The sequence below is a fragment of the Octopus bimaculoides genome, chromosome 11, assembly GCF_046866305.1.
Source record: "Octopus bimaculoides isolate indiv1 chromosome 11, ASM4686630v1, whole genome shotgun sequence".
NCBI classification, from domain to species: Eukaryota; Metazoa; Mollusca; class Cephalopoda; order Octopoda; family Octopodidae; genus Octopus; species Octopus bimaculoides.
Window position 1 is genome coordinate 50,786,392 of NC_142938.1, and position 25,000 is coordinate 50,811,391.

The window sequence follows — 25,000 nt, forward strand, 5'->3', positions numbered from 1 at the left end:
TGAAGTATTGAATAGTATTTTCTGTAGATGAATGCTTTATTCATATAATATTGAATAGTATATTCCGTTGAGGTCGACTTTGCCTTTCATCCTCTCGGGGTCGATTAAATAAGTACCAGTTATGCACTGGGGTCGATGTAATCGACTTAATCCCTTTGTCTGTACTTGTTTGTTCTCTTTATGTTTAGCCCCCTGTGGGCAATAAAGAGATTAATATTGAATAGTATATTTATCGTATGAAAGTTTTATTCTCATGAAGAAGCATATATGCATATGTATAGTAGATATTATTATAAGTATTTCATACATACCCTGTGTCATAGGGCCTCGCCTTCATCGACTAGACTGAAGATAACACAGAGACACATACCCTTACACACACTCACACACATACAGATACACATACACGTACTCACACACACACATATGTGTGTATGTATATGTGTGTGTGTGTGTGTGTGTACACGTATAAATAACTGATACATTTTCCATATTATTTATATTATCTCTGCTCCCAGAGAAGGTAGAACACTTGCTTGGTGGCAGTTGGTACCTCCTCCAAATAAGAACCGGGGACAACTGTAAGGATAAAGAATTTCTCCAAAACTGATACGCTGCTAAGGAAATTTGTCTGATTTTCTGAAGATAAAGGGATAGCTCTTCGTACATGTTTCTACTTCAGCATACGTCATCAGCACATCAGTTGTCCCATTTTATTTCCAGCTGACAAGATAAACAAATACAGAATATGAAGAGGAGGCTTCAACACATTTATAACCTAGAAAAATTTGCGTAAATGAAACGAAAATGAGCCGCGATAAGTTACTTGTAGTGGCAAGTGGCATATTTTGTTGATAAATTAAAATACTTGCTAAATACTGAGATCGATGATATCAACTTCCCGCCCCTCACAACATTGTTATCCTATCAGAAACTATTATTAGCGCATTGTACAAAATGCATTGCCTTTCATTCTTTCGGGATCGACAGAATAAAGTACCATTGAAGTTCTAGGGAACTCCTCAAAATTCCTGACATTATACCATTTCAGGCTTTTTAGATTCTGAGTTTAAATCAAACTTATCTTTCATCCTTTCGAAGTCGATAAAATAAAGAACCACTCAGTTACTGGGATTGATGATATCGACTTCTCTCCTCCCTTCAAAATTTTTAGTTTTTGCCACTTCTTATTTACGCTCTGAGTTCAAATCCTATGGAAACCGTTTTTCCCTTCCATCCTTTCAAGGTCGGTAAATTTGAGTACCTATTCAATACAGGAGTCGATGTAATCAACTAACCCCCACCCACTAAAATTTGCTGAACTTGTGCCCACATTTGAAGCTATTATTATTGTTATTGTAGTTATTATTATTGTTCTTGTTTAACACAACAATTTCGCTGGGAGATGTAAAAAAAAAGTGTCTGCTATCCAGAACCGGTGGACTCAAGTAACACTCTTCATTTTGATTTCGAGAATTTTGAAGATTCCTGCGCTTCCAAACAACTCTTTCTACACATTAGCACCTGTCATTTGAATTCAGTTTGCAACTTCGTACTTATAGTGCACAGGACTGTCGATAGCCCCTTATTGGAACCCTATTTTCATTTACTGGCTTGCAGAATTAATAGGGCTCCATGATAACAGCGTTTATCTGTTTACTTCTGCCTCTTTTCATGACTTGCTGTAGTTTGTATTACACACACACACACACACACACACACACACACACACACACACACACACACACAAACACACAAACGCGCGCGCGCACACATACACACATATACACACACACACACACACACACACACACACAAACACACAAACGCGCGCGCGCACACATACACACATATACACACACACACACACACACACACACACACACACACACAAACTCACACATGCTTAACAGTTAGAGTGTCTGCAGGATTAGCAAAATGAATTACTCAAATTATTGAAACATAAATATCATTTAATTAACGCAGGAGTTATACGTAAGCTACTTCAAGTTTCATGCTCGGATAGTGCAACTAGTACGTTCTGAAAACAAAACTTTGATTAAAAAAAACGATCTCGGTACAAAAGTTGAAGCTTAATCCTCTGTCAGTGTTGACGTAGCATTTATGCAGTGTTGCTCTCCATACAAACATATATGCATGTGTGTGCATGTGTGTGTGTGACTGTGTCTGTGTAATTCAAACTACAGCGCACGCACGCACACACACACACACACACACACACACACACATACACACAAACACACACACATACATGCATATGACTAGACGGGCGTGTTATTGAAAATTGACTTTTTCCGCATTTAATCTTTTGTATTAGGGTTTTTCATTTCTCCATTTAAAACTTTAGCGATAAAGATATACATATTTGGTTGCAGCCAGCGTTAAGATTTAACATATATAGAAGCACAAGAAGTCCGTCTGAAGCTCAAAATATAGAACTATTTATTGTTAAAGGAAACAATTACGAACGATAAAAGAGACATGTTTACATCAAGTTAAATAGTTTAACAGCTTGTGATAGTTGTTGCATGTCGAGAAAGTCAGTACACATGAGTGGTGTTTGTTCTACCAGTTGACTGGCTAAAGCCATGTGTCACCACTAGTGACTAGCGAAAAGACAATTCTGTATATAGATAGAGGTTTTGTCAAGGGAAAAGTGTGCCAAAAGCAAAATGGTAATGGATTCTGCTTCTATCAGAGATTAAAGTGGTCAGTTTCTTGTTGACACCATTAATCCTCAATTGAACCCCTCTCGTCTTACTTAATTTTTCATTACGTTAGGATACAGTGATTTCTACAAGAGATTTGATTTGTCAGTTCTTTACTGACGTCATCAATCTCTAACAAATTCCTAGTCGTATTTTTGCGTTCAATTCCTAAGCAGTGAGTTGCTGTTTCAGACCCTCTACAAGATCTTTGTAGCTTGTTTGGAGCAACAGAGGGTCTAAATTCATTTTTTTTCTCCAATTCATCATCAGGATATAGAATAGCTTTGACTTCCCTACTACATTTTTTTAATAACAGGTGACTTTTTTTTATTCAAACTTTACTGGCAGCGTTTTACCATTAGCTAAAATTAACACAAAAATAGCATACACATATCACAAACAGAAGAAACATGACTGATGACGTCTACCTCTTATGGGCTAGAACACGTTCCTGATGACGTAGAACTCATAACGGTCAAATTCTGACTGTAAATTTTGCACAAATAAAAGTAGTTCAGTATAACAGGCATTTTAGAGACCAACACTACCTCATATCCAAATAATTTACTGAGACGTTTTCTAAACAGCATGTTTAAAAGAAAATGTGTTCCCGTATATGTAAATATGTATGTGCGTATGCATGTATATATGTGTGTGTGTCTGTGTGTGCGCGGGTGTGTATATGTCTGTTTGTCTGTCTGTCTGTCTATCTGTATGCATGCATGTTTCAGTCATTGGACTCATTTGTTTCAGTCATTGGACTGTGACCATTCTGGGGCACCGTTTTGAAGGATTTTAATCAACTAAATGGACCCCTGTAATTGATCCTTTTTTTTGTTGTTTTGGGTGTGTTTGGGGGATGTAAACGAACCATTGCCAGTGGTCATGCTGTGGCAAAGATGACAAGCACAGATACAAAGACACCCTACCTCCTGACTTTCACCTATGCTTGTTGGTGCAAGGCTTCCACTTCACACTCCAACTTAACTTAATTTGTCCTTTTAGTTGAAAGACACCTGTTGTAATTCTTGTTGTCGCACATAGCTTAGGTTTTTGGGGCCTAACAATTTTGAACAGTCTCAAGTGTAACATGCCGAAACTGTAGTGATTATTGGAAACTTGACTGATGAATAGAAAGCCACGAATGTTCCGTCCTGGTTTTCTTGTCCGTCTTAGTATCTAGATGTTTCTTGAGATCCCTTACTTATCATACCTAGGGCACCCCAATAACAGGAACATTTCTCGCTTTAAGATGTCACATCTTTTGTATTTCAATTTTCAATCCTTATAGTTACTTAATTTGTGAAAATCCTTAACAGATATATCTTTTATCAGTGGAAACACCTATATTTATTAGTCTACAAGTATTTTCTTCTCAGTCTTTAATGACTATGTCTGGTCGATTAGTCTGGTTGATTAGTCTGGACCGTTCTGTCGGTGTTGACTGAAAAATCCCAGAGGATAGTGACATTTTTACCTTCAACGATTGGCTCAGGAGGATGTTCATATCAGTAAGCGGGAGTGCTGATTTTGTAGTGTTCGCATATTTTCCAGTATGAATACTGACCTACCCTATCGTGGAGATAGGGTATTCGTTTGTATTCGTTTGGTGTCAGCAAAGAGCATACCGAGAAGAGATGGTTTATTGCTTCATCAAATTTATCGCGGAATCTGCATTTAGGGTCAGAACTGTTTTGACGAACGTTAGCCTGGTAGTTATTATTATTATTATTATTATTATTATTATTATTATTATTATTATTATTATTATTATTATTATTATGGTTTTTTTTCATTCTTCAATTTTCTTCCATTTCTCGACGAGTGTTTTCCGTACACATAGGGCAGAGAAGCTCATTGTATGCATTCCCAGTTTACACACGCAAATTGACAGGTAAAATATGTATGTAAAAAAAAATTAATAAATAAATAAATTCATGAATGGATGTTGTTTTCACAGCGATAATGCTCTTCTTAGTACATGAGTCGTTCCAGTTAACACGATTTTTGGCACTTCCTGTAGGGGTGGTGGGCCTGATATCATTTTCAAATAGGTTTCAATACCTTTTTTTTATCATTTCTAGATATCCTACAATCACTGGTACGGTAGTCGCCTTGAGATGCCACACTTTTTCAATTTCTAATAGCAAGTCTTTGTATTTACTGATCTTGTCAAATTCTTTCGCCGCTATATTGTGATCACAAGGAATACTCATGTCAATTAATAAACACATCTTTTTGTCTGATCTTTTATAATAATATCCGGTTAATTAGCTTTTATAGTTTTGTCGGTATGTACGGGGAAGTCCCAGAGAATCGATACATTTTCTCCCTCAGTCACAGCTTCAAGATGGTGTTTATACCATTTGTCAGCGGTTTTGATTTTATAATGCCGACATATTGTCCAGTGTAAATACTGGCCGACTCTGTCATGTCTTGCTTTATATTCTACAGGTGCTAAGACTCTACACCCTGAGATTAGGTGGTCTATAATAATAATAATAATGATAATAATAATAATAATAATAATAATAATAATAATAATAATAATAATAATAATAATAATAATAATAATAATAATGAATAACAACAGAAAAAAGATGGTATAAACACACGCCAGAAAAGGTCACAGAAAACGAGAAAGCAACCATACTCTGAGATATGCCAATACACACAGATAGAGAAATTAAGGCAAATAGACCAGATATAGTTGTCAAAGATCATGAAGAAAAAAAATGCTTTCTAATTGATGTATCAATACCAGCAGATGACAACGCTTCTCTAAAAGAAATGGAAAAACTTTCAAAATACAAAGACCTGGAAATAGAGATAACTCGATTGTGGAATCTAAAAACAGAAACAATTCCTATCATAGTAGGTGCCTTAGGTATAATAAAAAAATATTCAGACAAATACATAACAAAAATAGCAGGACTTACAAATATATATAACATACAGAAAATTGCACTACTGGGTACTGCACACATTCTACGCAAAACACTTTCAATACAGTAAACATAAGAGCACCACAGCAAACCACAGCACATACCCAAGGCGCACAGAACTGCGCTCGGTAGTGAAGTGAAAGCACGTTATAAAAATACAACTACTGAACAATAATAATAATAATAATAATAATAATAATAATAATAATAATAATAATAATAATAATAATAATAATAACAATGATTATTATTATTATTATTATTATTATTATTATTATTATTATTATTATTATTATTATTATTATTATTATTATTCCTTCCCTCTCGGGTTTATCCAATGAGATTAGCGAATGAGGACTTTATAGGTTTAACAAAAGAAAAAAAAAACTCACAAAGTTGTCAAAATCGGACGTGATCTTTGAGAGGCAAGCATCTCCATATCCTAGGGAGGAAAATGGGAGCCACTTTGACTGACAAATGGTATATTTCAATAGAAGTTACGGCCATATTTAATTCTAAATTGCACCAGTCAAGGCCTGAACGATCGAAACTTATACTGATGGTCGAGATATATGCTACGGCTTCGCAAAAACAAACATCTGCTTCGGAATGCATAAAAAAGTTCAAGAACGAAAGTGAATGGGAAAAATTAGTGAAAATGGTGGCCTAAAGGTAGAAATGCTTTGGGGAAATCCAGCGAGCTGGCAGAATCGTTAGCGCATCGGACAAAACTCTTATCGGTGGTATTTCTTCCGGTTGTTTACGTTGAGTTATACCGCCGAGGTCAACTTTATCTTTCATCCTTTCGGGGTCAATAAATTTGAGTAGCAGCTAACACTCTCTTTCTAAAATTGCTGGCCTTGAAAGAAGCGTATAAGGTGGCAAGCTGACTGAATTCTTAGCGCATAGGACAAATTTCTTTGCAGTTTTTTCTTCCTGCTCTATACGTTTTGAGTTCCAACGCCCCTAAGATCTGTTTCGCCTTTTAGCCTCTCGGGGTCGATAAAATATAGTAGCCGTCAAGAACTGGGGTCGATGTAATCGACTTCTCCTTCCTCTCAAAATTACTGTTATTGTGCCCAAATCAAAAAAAAAGAATCTAATATTTTATTATTAAATCAGAAAGTATTTGAAATGACTCGGGATATTTCCTATTTATTGGGGTTAATCAGAGTTAAGTATAATTGTTGATATTTAAGGTTTAACTTGTAATAATATTCAGCAATTTCTGTTTCAGTGCCTGGTGTACCCTACTGATGAGCAATTTGTAACCCTGATGAAAGGTATGTTTTCTACAAATTTCATTTTGCTCTCGCGTCGTGTTAAAATGTCATGCAATTCATTAAATAATTTCTAAAATTACAAACACTGAATTAGAAAATCTTTACATGTGAAACGGATTCTTTATAGCCAGTTATGGATAATATACAAACCTTATAAAAAGGATTTTGTTAAAATATATTTTATTTCGTCAAATATTTTTAGCAAAATGAATGTAATAGCTTCCGTGACTATCAATACTTAAAAGGTGGACTGAGGAAATACCCAAAGACGCCTTCTGCATGAAAAACAAATAGTAATGTGAAAATCTTGGGGAAACTGAACAGTAAAAGGTGCCCAGAGAAATCCCTTATGCAAGTGTTTCAGCTCCTCACACTTTGAGGACCAGGTTGCATCCAGATCATGACTCCGGGACACTCATCTGCTGCTACATTTTGTATCACTACTCGTGTTCTAACTTTCGCCTCCCTGGAGGAGAGGTTTCCCCCGAAGCCAAGTTACCTTGGATGTTATAATCACGTCTGACTACTGCGTTAAGGAAACAAACGACAATGAAATACTCGGCTATTTATTCTATTAGGATTTTTATAACTACTTCTTCCTATGGTTTAACAACATTTTACAATAAATACTTGAGTGCTGAGCGTACTTCTGTATTCCGTTTCCAAATGCAGGATCGAGGTCTCATCAGACATTGAAGCAGCTCTGTGGGTATTTCAGTCCCTTCCACCACGACACCAGAACTGCCCAGGACCACCCATCTATGTGAGCAATAGAACTCCCGTATACTCAATTATTTAATCTACAAGGATCTCAGCAGTTTAGGGTTAAACAGGAAACTGATCTTTTCGGTTTCAACTATTTACACGCTGAAATTACGAAATATAACTATTAAATGTTCGTAAAGGGATTACAATTTTCCTAACTGATACACACATACACACACAAACACACACACACACAAAACACACACACACACACAAACACAAACACATAATCCCACCGGTTGCCAACTGGTGTTCGTTTGTTTACGTCCCCATAATGTAATGGTTCAGCAAAAGTACCGATAGAATGAGTACCAGGCATAAAATAAGTCCTGGTTAGATGTATTCCACACACACACACACACACACACACACACACATGCACTGCATATTTATTTTTCCTTTTATCTTTTGCATGTTCTAGTCATTGGACTGCGGCCATACTGGGGCATAGTATTGAAGGATTTTAGACGAACAAATAGTTCCCAATATCTAGCTTAAAGGCTGGTTCTTATTCTATTGGTTTCTTTTGTCAAATTATTAGTTGCTGGGATTTCAACCAACCTGTGAGCTGGAGTGTCACCGTTAAGGATACAATGCCACTTAGTTGAGTGATCCTTTTTTTGATACGGCGCAGAATGTCAGTGTGCATAGTGGCACCAGCATCGTCCTAAATGGGAAAAATACTTTGTCGCGAAGCTCATTTAAGCCTTGTAGATTGTTAGCAGCCGATGAGGTCTTGAAGTATCTTCTGGTTCCAGAGAGACGGGCCAATATGTGGAATGCTAAGTATGTGCTTTCTTAAGAGAAGTCTTTGCTGATAGTGACGCCCAACATTTAAAGCGACTGTGATGACAAAGGTTTCCAAGGAAAGTAATTTAGTAGTTTGGATTTTTCTCAGGATACGACTGCTACTGACTACATAGATCATGACTGAATGCACCCCCGTATATAAACTAGTACTGGATAGACCATGTTTAGGCTTACCACGGTATATAAATAGTACTGCCAATATAGACCTGATGAAATACACAACACTTAAAAGTATGGTACTATATAGACCATGATTAGATCTATCGTAATGCATAACTGGTACTAACTACATGCACCATGACTGAATATAAAGCCAGCACATAACTGGTGCATCGCAGACCATGAATGAATCTATCTCAGTATATAACTGATTTATCGAACATCGCCAAAATGACGAATGCGTAAATCAACTCCAAGAGATTTTGAACTCAAAACCTAAATAGATAAATAAGTCAAATAAAAAAATTCATTCAAAGAGGAAATTTCGACATACTTAAACAATTGCGCCCCACTCCACTTTGTTTCTTTATAATTTCCAGAAAAATGAATATTGTTTAATGAAATTTTCTACAAATACACTTTAGACGGTGTACATTCTGATTATATAGGAATTTGTTGTGGGAAATGTTTTCTACAAGTGGAGAAAGGCATTTCAAAAACTTTACATGAGTCGGCTTTGTTTCCTCATAACTTTCAGGAAAATGGGTATATGTTAGTGAAAATTTCTACAAACACCTTTCAGAAGGTGTAGATTACGGTTATATCGGAGTTTAATGAGGAAAAAATATTGAAGGGCACATACAGTTATACTCTGACTCACATCAAATTTTTTTTCGAAATTTCAAATTTTCTTTTGTAGATATATGTGATGTATATCAGTGTGTATGTGAACGAACCCATCATTTTTTCTCGTTTTACAAAATAAATTTCAATATAATCGTAATATAGTGTTTGAAATGTATCTGTAGAAAATTTCATTAAAAAAGATACCCATTTTTTGAAAGTTATGAGGAAACAACACCGTCTCACATTAATGTTTCGGAAATTCCTCTCAGGAAATAGTTTTGTTTTTTTTAACACAAATGCCCATATAATTAGGGAACTACATTATATGAAGCATATTTGTAAAAAATTTCATTAAATAAATATCCATTTTTCTGGAAGTTATCAAGAAACAAAGTCAGTGGGTACATTTGTGTAGTTATGCTCGAATTTCTATACGGGAACTACTTCTAGAAATTGTAGCTATATCTTAGTTAAATTACATTCAAACATTGTTAAAAGGGAAGGACGTTGGATTGTGTAATCTCAGAAAATGTTCGAATCTTAGTTATAGTGGGTCAGTATTGACCATGGGCTAAACAGGAACTGATTTCTTTTATGACGCACGAAAAAGGCAGCTGCTACCCATGTCTTTCGACCAGCTGGAAGTAGCCGGCCAACCCATCTTAAAAAAAAAAAGGGCTTTTAAATAATACCGGATTTGCTATACTAGCTTTGAGAAAAATAAATTGGGATGGTCAAAGCTGGAACATTTTTGATCATAAATCTTAGATATTAGTTTCCAGGTGTGGTAAGTAGTTTGCTTACCAACCACATAGTTCCGAATTTCTTCCCACTGCGTGGCACCTTGTGCAAGTGTCTTCTACTATAGCCTCGGGCCCACCAAAGCCTTGTAACTGGATTTGGTAGACGGAAACTGAAAGAAATCCATCGTATGTATATATATATATATATATATATATATATATATATATATATATATATATATATATATATATATAATGGTGGTGTGTTTACGTCCCCGTAACTTAACGATTCGGCAAAAATGACCGATAGAATAAGTACTAGGCTTACAAAGAATAAGTCCTAGGGTCGATTTGCTCGACTAAAGGTGGTGCTCCAGCATGGCCGCAGTCAAATGACTGAAACAAGTAAAAGAGTAAAACATAAATATCTAAAGAAGAGGAAGAGGTATTTAAGACTTCTTAAAACATGGGTGAAAAAAGATTTTTTCTGTCCTCGCCGAGCAAATAAACGATGGAAAGCGTTTCAGTCATTTCGACCCGATAATATTGGTTTCAAGTTTTGGCACAAGGCCAGTAATTTTGGAAGAGAGAGTAAGTCGATTACATCCGAAAGGATGAAAAGCAAGGTCAAACTCGGTTGTATTTGAACTCAGAACATGAAGATGGACGAAATACCGCCAAACATTTTTCCCGGTGTTCGAGATTCTGCCAACTCACTGCTTTAGTCGACCCGTTAGCACGCCGGCCGAAATGCTTAGCGGTATTTCGTCTGGCGCTACGTTCTGAGTTCAAATTCCACCTATGTCGACTTTGCCTTTCATCCGTTAGGGGGTCGATAAATTAAGTACCAGTGAAACACTGAGGGTCGATTTAAACGACTAGTCTCCTCCCCACAAATTTCAAGCCTTGTGTTTTTAGTAGAAACGATTATTACTCATCCCACCCACTAAGAGTCTGAAAGTCAATGTGGGGATTAAGAACTGAGACTAAGAAGGGGGGGTGGGAAAAAAGCGTGACCCTGAGTTTTTAGGTACAACAAATAGGCTGGCTCGCTATACAGCCTTCTTCTCGACATTAAAACAAGCGAATGAATGATAATAGCAACGATGTAAACAACTAACCGCTTCCCACATACCACACCTCATTATGCGGTCCCTTTGATGATAATCCCACCCGCCCCACCCATCCGTACACACATACACACGCACACACAAACTCACATATTACAATCGCATTCACAATCGCTCGCTCCTAACCTTAAAACAATCTGCATTCCCTACTTTCGCGCCTTCTCCTTCCTCGCCACAATCATATTCACCATTGATCACACCCCAAGAAAAAATGAAAAAGACACACACAAAAAAAAGGACACTGTTGCTTTTTCATAGCCGGCTTTTAAATTCTATAACACACACACACACAGATAGATAGATAGATAGATTGATAGATAGATAGATAGATAGATAGATAGATAGATAGATAGATAGATAGATAGATAGATAGATAGATAGATGAAAAGGCAGCCATTTTGAAAAAACCTTAGTCTTAATATATATTGTCAGACTTCTTGCACCGACTTAATATTCTATAAACTCTCTCGTTCGAGAGTTTCTGATCTCCCTCTCTCTTTCTTTCTCTCTATCTCTCTCTCTTTCTCTCTCTCTCTCTCCCTTCATACTTGCATATAAACATTTATACATACATACATTTGTGTGTGTATGTATAAGTATATATTTATATTTGTAAATATATATGCATGTGTGTGTATGTATGTATACATATATTTAGACACGGATGCATTTAAACACATGCATAAAGATAGATAATAGATAGATAGATAGATAGAGAGAGAGAGAGGTAGATAGTGTGAGAGAAAGAGAGACAGAGACAGTGAGACATATGAATATATATTCACACTTATGTATACATGGAAATATACATATGCATGTATGTGTATGTGTATGTACATACATACCTATAGTTGCATACACACACACACACACACATACACACACACACACACACACACACACACACACACACACACACACACACACACACACATATATATATATATATATATCTTACAGATATTTTACAGCTAGCATTTTTGCCAGATATATATATATATATATATATATATATATATATATATATATATATGTATGTATATATATATATATATATATATGTATATATATATATATATATATATAAATATATATATATATATATATATACATTATATAGATAGATAGATTTATTTATTTGTATATATATATATATATATATATATATATATATATATATATATATATATATATATACACACACATACATACATGTACATGTACGCATGTATACGCATACACATATATGTGAGTGTATGTATTCATGTAGGCATGTGTGTGTATCCATTCCTACCCACACATACATATTGTACTTTTAAAATATAATATTCTTGTTTAACGCTGACCTTTCAACTTTTGTCATATGTTGTGTGTCTTTCATTTCTCCTTTTGTCGTCAACATTATTGGAAAATTGCTGTTCATATGGGGAACTCCTTTCTCGCTCGCTCCCCCTCTCTCTCTCTCTCTCTCTCTCTCTCTTGCTAGGCCTATCCTTCCTCTCTCTCTCTCTCTCTTGCTAGGCCTATCCTTTCGCTCTCTCTCTCTTGCTAGGCCTATCCTTTCTCTCTCTCTCTCTTGCTAGGCCTATCCTTTCTCTCTCTCTTTCTTCTCTCTTGCACATACATTCACATAGACACACTCACATAGACATATACATACATACACATACATGTCTATATACACACATACGTCTATATACCTACGCACGCACACATACGCATCTAAGATTTCTATGCATTTCTCTTGATGATGATGATGATGAGGATGATGATGATGATGACGACGGCGACGATCATGATGATGATGGAAATGCTGCTGCTGGTGATGGTGATGGTGATGGTGATGTTGGTGGTGTAGGGGCAGTGGTGATGGTTGTGGTAACAGTAGTGGTGGCGGTGGTGGTAGTGGTGATGACGGTGTTGTTGTTTGTGGTAGTGGTGGTAGTAGCGGTGGTGGTGGTGGCGGTGGTGGTGGTGGTGGTGATGGTGATGGTTGTGGTGTTGGTGGTGGTGGTGGTGGTGGTGGTGATGGTTGTGGTGTTGGTGGTGGTGGTGGTGGTGGTGGTGGTGCTACTCATGATGATGGAGGTGTTGGTCTTGGTGGTGGTGCTGGTGGTAGTAGTGGTGATAGTGATGAATTGGTAGAGAAACATTCGTAGGTGTTAGTATTGGTTGCTAATATTGCTGGTGCTGTTGTTGTTGTTGTTGTTGTTGTTAGTGGTAGTAGTGGTGGCGGTGATGGTAGTAATAATGTTGTTATTGTACTACTGTATTGTTAATAACCTATTGAGCTGGGACTAATCGGTAAAATTTCACACATCAAAGAGTCATCAGTTGCCAATTTTACAGTCGTGGGGCGAGGCTTAATGGTGGTGAAAAAATGGAGTGAGGTTGGCGGTGGTGATACTTACGGTGGTGTTGGCGACGACGGTGGTAGTTGAGGTGGTATTGATGTTGTTGGTGTTGTTGGTGGGGATGGCAGTGGTAGTGGTGATTATAATGGTGGTGGTGGAAGTGGTGGTGGTGGTGGTGGTGGTGGTGGTGGTGGTTTTGCGGTTGTTGGCGTTGTTGCTTATGGATAAAACAACGACGAAGAGGAGATACGAAAATGTTTGTTCCTCTTTGCTTTTACATTTTCTTTCCTTTCCTTGCTTTTTCTCTCTTTTTGTCCTCCCCTCTCTCTCTCTCTCTCTCTCTCTCTCTCTCTCTCTCTCTCTCTCTCTCCCTCTCTCTCTCTCCCTCTCTCTCTCTTTCTCTCTCTCTCCCTCTCTCTCTCTCTCTCTCTCTCTCTCTCTCTCGCAGTCTTGTTCTACAATGTACTTCTTGATCTTACTTTTCTAAATTTGATAAACCACTTGAAGTTAATCAAATTTTCACCAAACTATTTTCCAAAAATGGAGTTCTGATATATATAGTTTCGCATCCTGATAACAAAAATCGAATTCATTTTTCTATGTTTTTTTTTCCTACAAATTAATAATGGTTTCAAATTTTAGCACAAGTGCAGCAAGTTTGGATATAGGGGTTTAGTCGATTACAACGACCCAGTGCGCAACTGGTACTTATTTTATAGATCCCGAAAGGATAAAAAGCAAAATCAACCTCGACGGAATTTGAACTCAGAACGAAAAGACGGTCGAAATGCCGCTAAACATTTTCCCCGACGTGCTGACGATTCTACCAACTCGCCACTGTTGTCAAGAAATTAATAACCTTTTCAATTTTTGGCACAAGGCCAGCAATTCCGGGGGAAGAGGAGGTCTATTAAATTGAACCCCAGTGCTCAAATGCTACTTATTTTATTGACCTCGAAAGAATGAAAGAGAAAGTCAATCTCGGCGGAATTTGAACTTAGAACGTGAAGATGAACGAAATGCCGCCAAGCTTTTTGTCCGGTGTGCTAACCATTCTGCCAGCTCGCCGCCTTATTTCTAGAAATTGATAATAATCCTTTCTGCTATAGTTACAAGGCCTGAAATTTCGGGGGAGAGGATGAGTCGATTACATCGACCCTAGTACGCAACTGGTACTTATTTTATCGATCTTGAAAGGATGAAAGGCAAAATCGACCTCGGTGGAATTTGAATTCAGAACGCAAAGATGTGAGATATGTTTGACTTCCTAAAATATTAAAAGCTTTCACTGAACACTGAACAAGTTGTTACAAGAATGCACTTAATTTCGATTTAGCATCTGACAGATAAGGTTAAAGAAAAACTTGTTAATTCTTAAGATATGAATTAAGACGGTGAGCTGGCAGAATGGGTAGCACTCCAGCAAAATGCTTAGCGGCATTTCGTCTGTCTTTACATTCTGAGTTCAAATTCTGCCGAAGTTGAGTTCGACTGTCATCCTTATGGAGTCGATAAGTGAAGTATCAATTGAACAATGCGATTGATGTAATCGATTTATTCCCTCCCCCGGAATTGCTGGCATTGTGCCAAAATTTGAAATCAATTTATAAAATATGGCTGCACATGACGTAATCGGACAAACATGAATGGACAAAACGAAGGAGGATTTTCAGAAATCGTGTTTGAAGAACCAAAGAGATGCAAATAAGAATTTTCGGATAGATTGCATAAAAATTACGTTCATAAAAGTGTAAGATATATAAGAAAAAACATTTTGGTGTTTTAGTTTTAAACCCTATGGTTGTAATGATGTTAATCAGAATAAATTTTTCGAGGAATCAGCAGTGCCAACAAACAAGAAAATAGAAAATAATATTATTCCTTCAGGTTCCCTGATGTTTGACTGTCTAAGTATTTCATTGGGAGAGAACAAACCTAGCTCTTTTCTATGCAGTAGGTTTCGGAGAAAAGTTTGAAAATAGGAGTCCTCCGAGTAGCACTTTTAAAGGAATTGCAGAAAAAGAAAAGTTGAAAATATCAAGGTTGCCCTACCATATTTAGTCATTTATTGGGACTCGAAGTTTGAACATGGTTCAAAAGGAAAGCTAACAGAATGACTGACACCTGATCGTCTCAGGTTTCCCCAAACAAAATATATTAAACAGAGTTTTAGTTTAGCCGGGACGGAAGGTGCAACGTGGTGAAGTAATCACGTAAAAACAACCTACGAAACAATGCAGGAATTGTACATTGGATTGTACTACAAGAAAGTTTAGCTTTCGAAGACATTGTAAACTTGCAAGTTTTTTGTGGTGCAGCTAAAAAAAAAGCTTTACCTTCATAATTGGCATCATTCTTTCTGAGAGAATTTTGAATAAAACTGTTCATACTTTGGACTATGTAGCAGAACAACAATTCCCAAAAGTTATTCATTCAGAAATTTCCGAATTAAGTGAGAAAACTGATAATCAAAAATGCACCAAGTGTTGTTTATAAAGAACAGAATGTTTTGTTGTAGTATCAAGATATTTTGTAACGAGAAGATAGGTTGCTCCCATTAAAATATATTATTCGGCTTTTATAGGCCTATTTCCACGAAGCTAGTAGTAACTCCTGTTTCATATTCAACAAAATTTGCAAGATTCCTTTTTAAATTAAACTTTAAGGCCATTTTCTATAACACGTAAAACGTTATTGTACAAGAAGGGTTGTTGTACATCAATGAATATTGTCCTTTCTTCCCGCAACAAGCAGAATAAATATCAACTCTAAATAAATAGCTATACTTTCGAAAAGTTGGAAACACTTATAACATTTGGCCACCCTTGGAGTGGAAGTTCGAATTTGACCCAACGCCCTGTAAAGGAGATAAACACTGATCAAACGACTTGATGTTTGATATGAAGAGGGTTGAGTTTGTAGAGATTTGTTCCCAGATATAAAAGACAACACAGATTGGCTCACTGTAATATACAGATCTGTGTGAGTGTATGTGTGTGTGTATTTACATATATATATTTGCACATATTTGCATACAGACACAGACTCATGTATATTTGTCTCATTATATTACTTTTCTATACAGGTATGCATATATATTAATCTGCGAGTGCGTACGTGTGTGTGTGCGCGCGATCGTCTCTGTGTGCGTGCCTCTGTGTATGTGTGTGTGTGTGTGTGTGTGTGTGTGTGTATGCGTGTATGTATTTCCAAGAGGTAAACCACGCGCACCATTTAATATCGGTGGTTACGTTATCCAATAGGTCCTTTATTTAAAACGGTGGGGAGAAATTTGATTTCTATTTCTAGCAGGTCGAACAACTATTTTATACACAGACATACAGACACAGACATGCATACATATATCCATCCATGCACATGTGTGTGTGCATGTATGTTTATAAATGCGCACACACACACACACACACACACACACATACACACACATACACATACACACACACACACACACACACACACACACATATATATATATATATATATATATATATATATATACATGCACACGTCTACCTGTCTATTTCACTACGTCTCGCATGTATATATATACAAATTTATACACAGACACATACACACACACACACACAAAACATGATGCACTAAATAATCACCATACACAAAATTAATTGTCTATGCCAAACGTGTGTTTGCCCTATACATACATATATATGTATATGTGTATATATGTGTGTGACTGTCTGTATATATATATATATATATATATATATATATATGGGTATGTATATGTATTTCTATGCATGTGTGTATGTGTGAGTATATGTGTATGTGTGTGTGTGTGTGTGTGTGTGTGTGTGTGTGTGTGTGTGTGTGTGTGTGTGTGTGTGTGTGTGTGTGTGTGTGTGTGTGTGTGTGTGTATGCAAATTGAATTAGATTCTAATGAATTCGATAATATTTATTACAGATGATGTCCTACGGGTAGAATCCATTGTGGAATATTAGTGTAAGTTGATAAATATTTCTTCTGCAATCTGCAATATCAAATGAAAGTATGGCGACCATATTATCAAGGATATCACTTACATTTCAATGTCGTGAAATTTTCTAGTTTATCCGGTCATCAAAGAAATCCCTTTACAGAACAGCCCTGCACATTTATTACCGGTTCTTTGTACATTCGTACATGTATGTATGTATGCATGTATGTATGTATGTATGTATGTATGTATGCCCGTATGTATGTATGTATGCACGTATGTATGTATGTATGCATGTATGTATGTATGTTTGTATGAAAATGTATGTATGTATGTTTCTATGTAAGTAGGTATGTATGTATTTATGTATGTATTTATGTATATATGTATGTATGTATGTATGTACATGAATATATACATATGTGTGTGTTGTGTGTTGCCGTTGATGATGATGATGATGATGATGATGATGATGATGATGATGATGATGATGATGATGATGATGATGGTGGTCGTCGTCGTCGTCGTCGTCGTCGTCGTCCTCGTGGTGGTGGTCGTGGCGGTCGTGGCGGTCGTGGTGGTGGTGCTGATGATGGTGGTGATGGTGGTGGTGGTGGTACTGATGGTGGTGGTGATGGTGGTGATGGTGGTGGTGGTGCTGATGGTGGTGGTGATGGTGGTGGTGGTCGTGGTGGAAGCGGCGGTGGTAAAGATGATCTCTGCGATGACGTAAGCGACGGCTACGACGAAGTCGACTTTTATGATGACGCCAGAATTGGGTTTGTTATCCTTTTCTCCCTGTTGTTGATTGACGTTCTTGATTCACATTGTCGTTTAACTTTATTTGACATTGTTGCTTGACGATAGTCGACGTTGTTATTTACGTTGTTATTGTTGGACGTTGTTATTTTTGGACGTTGTTATCTGACGATGTTTGACGTCGTTGTTTGATGATATTGTTAGTTGATGTTCTTGTTGACGTTTTGTTACGACTGCTGTTGCAGTGCTATTGCGCCATATTAACACTGACCGATTGGATCTGTGTTTATAACAACGGTCCAACCGTGTCCATTCCCTTTGATTGAGAATGACCAGGACCATGTCACATACTATATCCTTCACCAGACTTCTATTTTACATTCTTACTAACTTCCTTACAAACTTTATTATCGTTATTGTTATTAGAGCATTGGGCATGATAAAAAAAAATCATATGCACAAAAATGTAGAAGCTATACCTGGATCCTCAACACTACACACTGTCCAAAAAAATAGCCCTGTTAGGAACAGCCCACATTCGACGCAAGACACTATCAATCCAATAATACAACCTAAACAAAACAACCCACAAATGCAAGACACACTCTATACAGCATTTACTCAGTGAAAATAAACTCCCACCAGCAAGCTAGAAAACCAAAGCATTACACACTCAACACATAATACAAGCAGTAACACAACAAAAGACAGCACCACACCTGAAGGAAAAAAATACAGTACCGGGAAGAGTCCGCACACTCAATAGTAAAAAAAGACCACACAATGCTGCACACCCCACAGAAACACGGTGTAGCAGGTGATGGGACCAGTTCAAAAAGAGCAATATACTGGCATCAAAAGCTGCAAATATCAGACTTTTTAGGAAGTAATCAGACGGTATTTATACTTGGAATACCTCATGTGTCGAGGAAAGTGTTGCGCTTCTAAGCAGCGAGCTGGAGCTGAGACGTGACAGTGACATAGATAAATCAGGAGAAGTTAAGTGAATACAAACGATAATAATAACCCTTTCTACTATAGACGCAAGGTCTGAAATTTAGAGGAGAGACATAGTCGATTACATCGACCCCAGTGATCAACTCATGCTTATTTCATTGACCTCGAAAAAATGAGAGGCAAAGTCAACCTCACCGGAATTTGAATTCAGAACGTAAAGATGGACGAAATGGCGCTAAGCATTTTGCCCTGCGTGCAGAGTTCTGAGTCCAAATGCCGTCGTGGTTGACTTTACCATTCATTCTTTCGGGGTCGATAAAATAAGTACCAGTTGAACACCGGAGTCAATATAATCGACTTACTCTCTTCTCTAACTTACTGACCTTGTGCCAAAATTTGAAACCATAACTATTGAAGACGTTGCACAGTATCCAATATTGTAATATAGATTGAAGATATTGTGTGTACCGGGAGATTGTACTGTCTGTCAAGTCATAACAAAGACATCTTGCACATAGAAAGGAAAGACAAAGTCGCCAACATTTCTGGAGGAATCGTTAGCGCGCTGGACGAAATGCTTAGCGTTATTTCGCCCGTCGCTACGCTCTGAGTTCAAATTCCGCTGAGGTCGACTTTGTCTTTCATCATTTCGGGGTTGATAAAATAAGTACCAGTTGAACACTGGGGTCGATGTAATTGACTAGTCCCCTCCCCAAAAATTGCTACCCTTGTGGCAAAATTTGAAACCATTATTATTATTATTATTATTCCATTGAATATTTTCGACAAGCATTTGGTGTTTCCTTACAGCTGCTCAGACAACAACATGTTTTAGGGTTAAGTGACTTGACCGAAATTTATTAAGGAGCCAGACAGACGAAGGACGAATAGTCTCCTTTTCATTTTGACAAGCCAACACATTATACTCTTAGCAATAACCCTATTAGCACAGGACAGATCTACTTTCAAGAGAAAAGCCGCTAATTAAAACCCTTAAATCTTACCATCTTATTAACTTTGTCGATTATCCTTCTCCCAATTCACCCACCACTCACAACAGAAATTACGTAGTTTTAATTCCGTCGATTGATTATACATTAGATAGCTTATAGGTCACACAAAAGCATGTATAGGTTCATACAAGCACAAAGGGGGCGAAAAAACGATGTAGTTTATGACAAGGGTGTCAAATATACAGGCTGTAGCCTCGGTTGTGGCCCGCGACAATATGCAGTCTGGTACTTCACCATCACCAACACATTTTTTTTTTTTACATTATTTATATTATTTACATTTGACGGATATTTGTCCTCATCAACGTTTCGGCTGATATACGCTCCAGCCTTCATCAGGTGTCTTGGGGAAATTTCGAGCCTGGGTTCCCATTTCTATGGTATTTTTCGATGTTGTTATTATTACTATTATTTTTTTTTCAGATCACTGCCTGGAATCGAATTCGGAATCTTGGGGTTAATAGCCCGTGCTCTTAACCACTACGTCATATGCCCATGGGCAATTATAGAGTGAATTTCTAGGGCTTATAAATGTAATATTTTCCTATCCTTCCTTAATACCGGTTCCCATATGTTATTCACATCTGCACTCGGTCTGCTTAGGAGGTTGTTGTATCCTAGCATATGTGCTGCCTCTTTTAGTTTTCGTATTTTCCAGTGATGTTCTCTATCTATATAGTGTAAAGAGAGGAATTTCCCAGTGCCTAAAACATCGACCAAAGAATATAAGTAGCGATCGTGATACCCACCACGAAGTAATGATCAAGCTTAGTAACAATCTATTAAGCAACAACTACCCCCCAAAACATAGTATCTACTCCAATTATGGAGAACAGAGAGGATGAAACCAATAAACTGTCTACATTCTGTCTACCCTCTGTGAAAGGGCTCTCCGAAAAGATACAAAGGATCTGTGGCCCATATGCCACCAGGACAGTATTCAAGATTAATACAACACTTCGCAAATATCTCTTTCGGGTAAAAACCACCAATAGAAGAGAATGTGACCAAAAACTGCGTGTACTCCATCCCACGCAGCTGTGGTAGGTTATATAAAAGCGAAACATGCCGCCCCTTCAAAATAAGGTTAGAGGAACATCGCAAAGCTGTGACACGAGGAGATATTGATAAATCGGGTATAACTGATCATGTATGGAAAAATGGAGGCCACCTCCCCCTTTGGGATGAAGTTAAAATAATACACAGAGAATATCACTGGAAAATACGAAAACTAAAAGAAGCAGCACGTATGCTACGACACAACAACCTCCTAAGCAGACCAAGTGCAGATATGAATAGCATATGGGAACTTGTATTAAGGAAGGATAGGAGAATATTAGATTTATAAGCCCTAAAATTCACTCCGTAATTGCTCACGGGCATATGACTTAGTGATTAAGAGCGCGGGCTATTAACCCCAAGATTCCGAGTTCCATTCCAGGCAGTGACCTGAATAATAACATCGAAAATATACCTTCGGAATGAGAACTCGGGTTCGAAATTTTCCCAACACACCTCAAGACGTCTGGAGGGTATATCAACCGAAATGTTTTGTTAACAACAAACAAGATGAGGACAAGTATCCGTCAAATGTAAATGAAGTGCATTATTCCTTATCTCTTAAATATAGAACTGTATTACGTTTTTTTTTTCTTTTTCTTAATCGTTCCATTCTATGTAAATCCACGTAATTAATATCTGTTTTTGGATCTCCCCTTATCCGTCGCCCTGGAAGCAAATATAGGAAATCATCATCATCATCATCATCATCATCATCATCATCATCGTCGTCGTCGTCGTCGTCGTCGTCGTCGTCGTCGTCGTCGTCGTCGTCGTCGTCGTCGTCGTCGTCGTCATTACTGGGTTCAAATTCCACCGAGATCGACTTTTCATTTCGTTCTTCCGTGGTTCATGAAATAAGTACAAGTTGAGTACAGGGAAAGCTGTAATAAACTATCTCCCTCCTCCAAATTTCAGGCCTTGTGCCGAAGTAGAAACGATGATTATCACAGTTATTATTGAGTGAGAGAGCAGTGCATACCATCAAAATGACATTGGAGTAAAATATACGAAGCCCAGTATACCCATCATGACTACCCGTCTGATAAGGGTACACCAGGTACATGTATCACAACCAAATGTACACAACATGGTATTCTATGCTGTTGAGGTCGTCTTTGCCTTTCATCCTTGCGGGGTCGATAAATTAAGTACCAGTGAAACACTGGGGTCGATGTAATCGTCAGGTCACCTCCCCCATAATTTCAGGCCTTCTGCCTATTGTAGAAAGGATTCTGTTACGTGTTACAGCACTAAGGCTGTGGCCGGCGAGCTGTCAGAATCATTAGCACGCCGGGCGAAATGCTTAGCCGTATTACGTCTGCTGCTACGTTCTGAGTTCAAATTCCGCCGAGGTCGACTTTGCCTTTCATCTTTTCGGGGTCGATAAATTAAGTACCAGTTGAGTAGTGAGGTCGATGTAATCAACTGCCCCGCCCCCAAATTTCAGGAATTGTGCCTATAGTAGAAAGGATTATTATTATGTTTTTTTTTTTCTTTCTTCAAATTTTCTTCCATTTCTCGCCGATTGTTTTCCGCGCACCTAGGGCAGAGAAGCTCATTGTATGCATTCCCAGTTTACACACGCAAATCCACAGGTAAAATATGTATGTAATAAAAAAAAAAAGATTAATCAATAAATTCATGAATGGATGTTGTTTTCACAGAGATAATGCTCTTCTCACTACATGAGTCGTTCCACTTAACACGATTTTTTGCACTTCCTATAGGGATGGTAGGCCTGGTATCATTTTCAAATAGGTTTCAGTAACTTTTATTTTATTATTATTGTTATTATTATTATTATTATTATTATTATTATTATTATTATTATTATTATTATTATTAACTCAATGAACTTTCTTTAAATATTACTATTTCTTTCTTTTTCGTTTTTGGAATGTTGGATCTTGAAGCAGATAAGCGTGTTGAGATTGGGATAGGAAAACCCCTTTGGATAAAAAAAAACAAAAAAAAAATTCGTTACCGTTTAATTTTAAAATATTTCTATAAAAATATATATCGCTAACATGACTAAAGTTATGATAACACAGCTTCCGATTAATGAAATCACTGCAGCTTCGGCGATTTTAATGACATTATGGATCCATATATTACAGGATGTGCCCGATTTCCCTTTGACACCGAACGAAACGGTAGTTTTATTTATTTATTTATTCATTCATTCATTTATTTACTTATTGGAGTGGCCATTCAAATCTGCATAAGTGTTCGGCTGAAAGGCTTTGAGTGATACGAACGATATTGAAAGGCTTTGCATTTAAAGCATTGAATATCACAAACATTGATCTTCTCAAGAATCAGTGCATTCATTTAGATCATTTCTGTTTCCATTCACGCTGTTAGGATTTTTATATAATAGGATTGTACGTGTACCTCTCACTGGATGGAGCTCTTTTTTTTTTGTTTGTTTGCTGATCTTACCTTAACTAAGAAGTATGAAGGCACGCTGGCAAAACGCTGCACCTCTGAATGGAATCCTTACCAGTCATTGTGGTTTTGTGGCACGAAGCAAAGCAGGCCTCGTTGTCCACTCAAGAAAACACAGTAAATAATCCACAAATACTCAAGCAATCTGAGTCCCTAACTTGTTCCATTTTCCAAAAGGTTTGCAAAGGACCGGCAGCCCTCAAGAGATACATTTGTGTCTATAGAACATGATCAACGCTTTATTTTACTGAATCCCCTTTTGTCGTTCACGACAAGAGAGGCCATCATATAGATAGATAGATAGATAGATAGATAGATAGATAGATAGATAGGTAGATAGATAGATAGATAGATAGATAGATAGACAGACACATACATACATATGTGTATACATTTATACATATATGTAAATACATATAGGCATATATACTTATATATAGTTTACTTTTCCGTTGAGATAAGATCAACAAGATCAACGTCGTTATCGTTGTCATCGTGTCGTCATCTTCATCATTCTCATCATCACGAGCAGTAACTACTAAAACTACTACCTCTACTCCTACCACTACTGCAACTGCCACTGTTCCTGCTTCAACAACAAGAAGTAGCCACTGCTTCTTCTAGTACATTTATGTGAAAATCTCCCACTACTTGGTAGCTCCGTATGCTAGAAATAACAGACAAACGTGCTTCAAATCATACCTTACAGTTTGGAGACAGCTGGAACGTCTCTAAGATTAAATCTGCTCGATCAGAGCAAAGCAGGAGCTAAACGAGAGCCATTACAACGACCACAGTAGCAATCACCAGCACCACCACCACCACCACTACTTCAACCCCTACTAAGACAACCACAACAGTAATCATCAACCACTAATACCACTACAACCACCAGCAGCAGAATAACTCCAACAACCAACAGCAACAATACTGGCCCCGCCGGGGTAGCCGTGAGATGGAACTAACTGGGTCGGAGAAAGATAAGAAGAGGGACGAGCAAATTTATTGTAATCAAGACAAAAGAGGTAAATGGTTGTCTGAGAGAGAAATTTCGGATAAGATACCAGTGGGATATGTAGTGGCAAGATTGAGAAAAATGAGGAAAATAATTGATGGAAACATAGACAGAGGTAAGGGTTAGGAGGAAGAGGAGGAGAAGGAGGAGGACGGGGAGGAAGGGATCAGGGAGATGGGAAGGAGGACGAGGAGGGAGGATAAGCGGGTGGGGGACATGAGAAAGGTGCCAATACGATAACGAG

The 25,000-nt window shown here is 37.5% G+C and overlaps 1 protein-coding gene across 4 annotated transcripts in view; it reads left to right on the forward strand.

The window, feature by feature from the left end:
• Positions 1-25,000, forward strand: part of LOC149133325 (uncharacterized) — a 411,948-nt gene that overhangs the window by 138,913 nt on the left and 248,035 nt on the right. For all 4 annotated transcript variants that reach the window (XM_089359963.1, XM_089359966.1, XM_089359965.1 and 1 more), the window contains exon 2: positions 6,912-6,957. The gene's annotated coding sequence lies outside the window, so the exon portion shown is untranslated. The remainder of the gene's footprint in view (positions 1-6,911; positions 6,958-25,000) is intronic.